The 5,433-nt window shown below is 38.7% G+C and overlaps 1 long non-coding RNA gene across 1 annotated transcript; it reads right to left on the bottom strand.

The window, feature by feature from the left end:
- Positions 1-1,411: 1,411 nt before the first annotated feature.
- Positions 1,412-5,130, bottom strand: LOC108877496 (uncharacterized). The gene is made up of 3 exons (XR_001960104.2): positions 5,014-5,130; positions 3,608-3,689; positions 1,412-1,704 (listed from the first exon to the last, which is right to left on the bottom strand). It is a non-coding gene; the product is annotated as an uncharacterized LOC108877496 (long non-coding RNA).
- Positions 5,131-5,433: the final 303 nt, after the last annotated feature.

Raw genomic sequence — 5,433 nt, 5'->3', positions numbered from 1 at the left:
AGTTGAGGCTTGAGTGAGTAAAGAGAGTCTGAGTGTGAGCAAGAGAGAAGAGGTGCTAAAGTATAATGACACCTCTAAATAGTTGTCTACTCCAGATTATATTATTGCTTCCAAGGGACTGATGTCTTCCTCCCTGAACCAGAAAAACTGCACATCCTCCCTACATCCTCACATCTGCAGAACTACAGATCATACCTGCTGGATGTGTATCTTACTCTGTACACACTATGTGTACCTAATCTGAAGTGCCTGTATCTCATTGCATCTGACAGGCAACAAATAAGTTATTTGCCTTTTTACTGCCAACAGAAACATTCCACTCACCTTCCACACAACCTCCTGTTACAGTGCGCAGTTTGTTCAGCTACGCCCTGCAGATGGAGGGCAACGTGATGTTATACTAGATAGCACACCACAATGCACCATAGTTCATATTTAGTAAATGCCCAACCTATCCTGAACCTATCCTTGTGTGTAGAAAATGGACTCACTCAACACAGTCTGTGTTAAATGTTGGTTAATTATGGCCAAAACAAAATTTGCTATTTCCCTTGACTCAAACAATTCTAGTCATCAGAGTGTATTTATTTGTCTCTGTAAAGGTGCTATATGTAAGTTTTTGCTATCACTACATAGCCAGTGTTAGCATTAGCAGCTTACTAAGAGCTTCAGCCATCATTCCATTCACAGGAGTTAAAAGGTGGCAGTACCCCAGCAACCCACACTGACTAGTTGCCACCGCTTATAGCATTCATATAAATTTTAACAATTAAAAAATATGTTTAAGATTTTAAAATCTAATTTAGTCATAGTATAATCTTTGTGATCTACGATATAAAATTACACAAAAGTACAATGCAAATTCAGTGATAGTTGATTGCTTTAAAAATATTGAATTGTCCAATTTTGCTGACCTAAGCAGTGTTGGTTCAGCACACCCTGCTGGCTATACATGGCTACATTGGTGACTCTAAATTGATTGTAGGTGTAGATGTGAGTGTGAATGGTTGTTTGTCTCTGTGGCAGCCCTGCAATAGATTGGCAACCTGTCCAGGATGTACCCCACATTTTGCCCAACATCACTCCTCAGTGGTATAGCTAATAGATGGATGGATGGATCTTCGAGCAATCCTGATGGTGTTATTTTACGTTTGCCACCTTGAATCCACCACATGCTACTCAGATATCAGGTGACCCAATCCAAATCCTTGCGGTTTATTATGAGTGGTTTCAATTTTGGGTCCTGTTCACTGAAACATGTATGCTTAGCCAACATGTAAGAATAAATATTGTGATCATCACTGACAATGTTTTTAACCAAAGATCATCATCTGGTTTGTGATCAGGATGGTATGATGGAACCTGATCTTAACTCAACAAAATTTAGGTGTGCATCACCATTTATTCCCACCATGGGAGAGTAGTAATTACAGAGACATGTTTCTTAGTCCTTATATGAAAGTCATAAGAAGTAACTGCTAATTGAAAATATAATATGATGCGCTGTGCACATTTTCAAATTCACAGTATTTCACAACCAAATACCTAAGTAGAAACAGCAGAGGTAAGCCTCCTTCATGAGTGCTATGCCAAGTGCTTTTCAACACAGCAGTGTTGGTGAAACTCCTAGTGATATCATCAGTCATGACAATGGGAACCAATCACTGGTGGAAAGACAGCAGGATACTCCCTGCTTCCTGTTTCCTGTCGTGCAGGGCAGGGCAAAACAAAAGAGAAAAAAAGCAAGATTACTCCTGTCTCTGCTTCAAATCTTTTGCTCTAGTATCCTATTAATTATTAATTATAATACAGCTCTAAATCTATTAAAAAATGTTGCCTTAAGATGATGAACATCAAAAACACTGAAATACTGAAATGTGTTAGTAAATAAACACACCTTCTGAATATGAAAAGAGATGAAAAATTGTCTTAAGAGCTAGAGTTGAAGACTCATTCACACACACCAGTCAAACCAAGATAATTACCAACCATATTAATACCTTCAGCACTGGATAATTACACTGCTTCCATTTGTCACTATGAGCACAGTAAGCTGTTGTTCACTACAAACAAAACCAACTTTAGTTGTGTGTATCAAATGTAAACAACCAACTATGCTAGCAACACATAACAATAAGAGTTATGTTGTGTTGTAAACTCTGTGAAGCCATATTTTGGTGAATATGTTTGGAACATAGTGAGCATATGCACAGTGTCACCCTTATTACAGGTCACTGGGTAACTGTTATAACAATTTGTGGAATATCTGACATTGTAGCAATCAGATCTGAAGATCCACTGCATGCGGCAAAAACCACAAATGTGTTGGGCCTTGTGAAAAACAAATCACCATGAGAAACACCAGTGTACAGTCAATACACAGAGCTATTGTTTTCAGTTAGATGTATCTGTGTAAAATCTCTTTTTAAGCCTCCAATTTCATGTATTAACAAATGACTTTTACTTTGCCATGTGTATCTCAGGCACGTTTAGTGTAAAACATAGACTCCTGATGTGGTTTGATAATGCGTCATAGATTTAGCTCTGTTCGAATTTACAGTATATCTTTTTTAATCAATTAGCTAACTCCAGGTTCAACACAGCCATGTGATTGATGGAGCTTGTCGATGGCAGTATGCAGCTTGGCACTCCTCAAGCAAAGAACCTAAACACTAAATGAACCCTCTTCCTCATACGTTCAGGAGCGCACAAGCACACACAGATGTGGAAGTATGAGACAGTATGTGCGTGTGCGTAGTTTGTGTCTGAGGATGATGAAGATGGATTTATGCTCTGGGTGTTTGTCAATGAGAGCTGTCAGCCTTGTGTGTTTCAGACACCAGACAGCAGAGACGTGGATGTTGAGTGTCTCTCAGTCACACTGAGTGTTACAGAGTGAAAACAGGAACTGGGACGTCCCACACTTGGCCCTGTCACTGTGTTTTTATATGTGATAGTCTGCATATGTGTGTATGTATATGTATGTGTGTGCGTTCAGCGTCTGTGTATTAACATATTTATGTACATGTGGTGTGCATATGAGTGTAGAGGATTTTAAATATCTGTGTTTGTCCATATGCAAGTTTTGTACATGTGTGATTCCCTGGGATTGATTGTGTGTGTGTGTGTGTGTGTGTGTGTACACATGCCGTGACTGTGTGTCTGTGAGTCTGCATGTGCATGTATCTGTGTCTCTGTGGTAATAGTTAAGTGTGTGTTTTGCGTGAATCACTGTGTATTTTTTGGTGTGCATGTGTTTTTCCCTGCATGTGTGTATCCTCTGACTTCAGCGCACATCAGGACATAATGCTTTTGCTCAGTATTTACGAGCAAGTGTGTGTGCATGAGTGTGATTTGGATAGTTGTCCCTTTTTTAACTATCTTTATTAGCATGTGACAGGCTAATTGAAGCCATTTGCAAGCTGTGCCGCCTCTTTAGTGACGTTCCAGAGGATTTTACAACCTAACAGCTGAATCTTATTGTCTCAGAAAGTCAGTGGGGAGAAGAAAGACAGTCAGAGAGAGACAGAGGAGGTGAAAGCAGAGAAGGGAAGAGTGAAAGCACTTATTGCTTCTCAGTATCCTCCTTAACCAGGACAATACATACCAGGCTACAGTCTGCTTTTGGAAATTCACGCTGATCCAGTGCTGATGCTGAATTATGTGTGGAATTTCACACATATGTTGACCTGTGATAAACAACAGATATTTTATTGTTTAAGTCTAGCAAAACCATCTGTTTGTTCTCAGCTTGATTTTCGTGTTTAGGGCTGCACGTGGCAACTTTGGATGTTTTTAACACAGTACACAGAAATCCTGCAACATGATGTCAAGTAAATTGCTGACAGCACACTCGTGGTAACCTCTCTGACACTTTATGCCAGATGAATAGGTGGAAGATAAAAGTTTCTCTGGCATTTTACCTATAGAACCTTTTAACTTTTCCATTAAGATTTATCTCCATGGTCCAAATGTGAATTACCCAGTTACAGAACACAAGATCACCATGTGCTACAAGTCATTGTGCTTGTGCCCAACACAGACTGACATAAATGTCATTCATGAACAGACTTGATGTGGAATTGTTCCATATGCAAGAGCTAAGCAGAAATACAAAAAGCCAATGCCTAACAAGCCTGGTTAGGCAGTGCATAGGTAGGTGTATGGGACTGTCATCGTCATGGTAACACAAATAAACATGCAGTTCAGGTTATGATACAGTCACGGTTTGGTTAGGTTTAGGCATTAAAACTACTCGCTTAGGTTTGGGAAAAGATCATGGTTTGGGTTAAAATAAGCACTTCCTTAAGGTTAGAAGACCTTTGTTGTCATGGTTACAACAAACATGCAGTTAAGCTTGTGGAACAGTTTAAAAGAAACACAGACCATTGGTTTCACACAGGAAACAAACAGTAGTCTTCCTTACCATAATAAATAAATACACAATAGTTTTCCTCCTGTATAGCACTTATGGAGCCAAGTTAAAACGTTCTGTCTGTTGAACTTCTGGTATAATTCAGACCAGTACATGTGTTTTGTCTCATTGATGTCTCATCCTCAGGAAGCTGCCACCAACATAGCTACAATTGAGGTCCCTGAGGCCTCTGTAACTTTTACCATAGGCTTCTCTGTTTGGGGTTTTTTGTGATTGAAAACAATTTAATATTTTTTTTTTTAGTATGTAGAGTAAATATAAGGTATATATAGTGAAAGAAAAATTAATATTAGCCAATATAGGTAATTATGTGACAGCTATCAAAATATTACATATATCATATACATTTTTATACAATAGTTATACAATATATGGAATAAAACTTAAACTGTAACACTTGACTAAACTGAATTTATGTGAGTTTACCAAAGTTTAGCTAAAACGATAAACATCTACTGTGATCCCTCTATCCTTTTTTCTTATCCTACTCTCTCTCCCTCTCTCTCCCTCTCTCTCTCTCTCACACACACACACACACATACACACACATGCACGCACATACAATATTCTCAACATACCATCTTCTCCTTATGGCTGTTGTCCTGTTGTCACAAAGGTCAAACCTTAGTTGTTTGTCACAAGTCAAGTTACAATTCATTGATTTTAGGATGTCAAAGAATGCCTTTAACTGACAATGTGGTCGTCCATGGTGATGGAATTCTGACTATGTGTGTGTGTGTGTGTGTGTGTGTGTTACCCAATGTAGTTTACTTTCCCATTGCTGAGGACAAGCATTTTTTTTTCAGGGTCTAATATGTCAATGTAAAATCCTGCCTGACTGTTTCACCTACACTCATGTTCACCTGACACTGTCAAAGTATCTCCCCATTTGTCTCTTCATGAATTTCTCTTTAACTATTATAATCTGTGATGGAATGGAGTCTTGCCTCAGTATTTCTAGTTTCTACATGCTCCAAACCATTGACAGCATTTAAGGA

This window comes from Lates calcarifer, linkage group LG12 (assembly GCF_001640805.2).
Source record: "Lates calcarifer isolate ASB-BC8 linkage group LG12, TLL_Latcal_v3, whole genome shotgun sequence".
In the NCBI taxonomy this organism is placed as follows: domain Eukaryota; kingdom Metazoa; phylum Chordata; class Actinopteri; family Centropomidae; genus Lates; species Lates calcarifer.
This window is presented reverse-complemented; position numbering and strand designations above follow the sequence as displayed.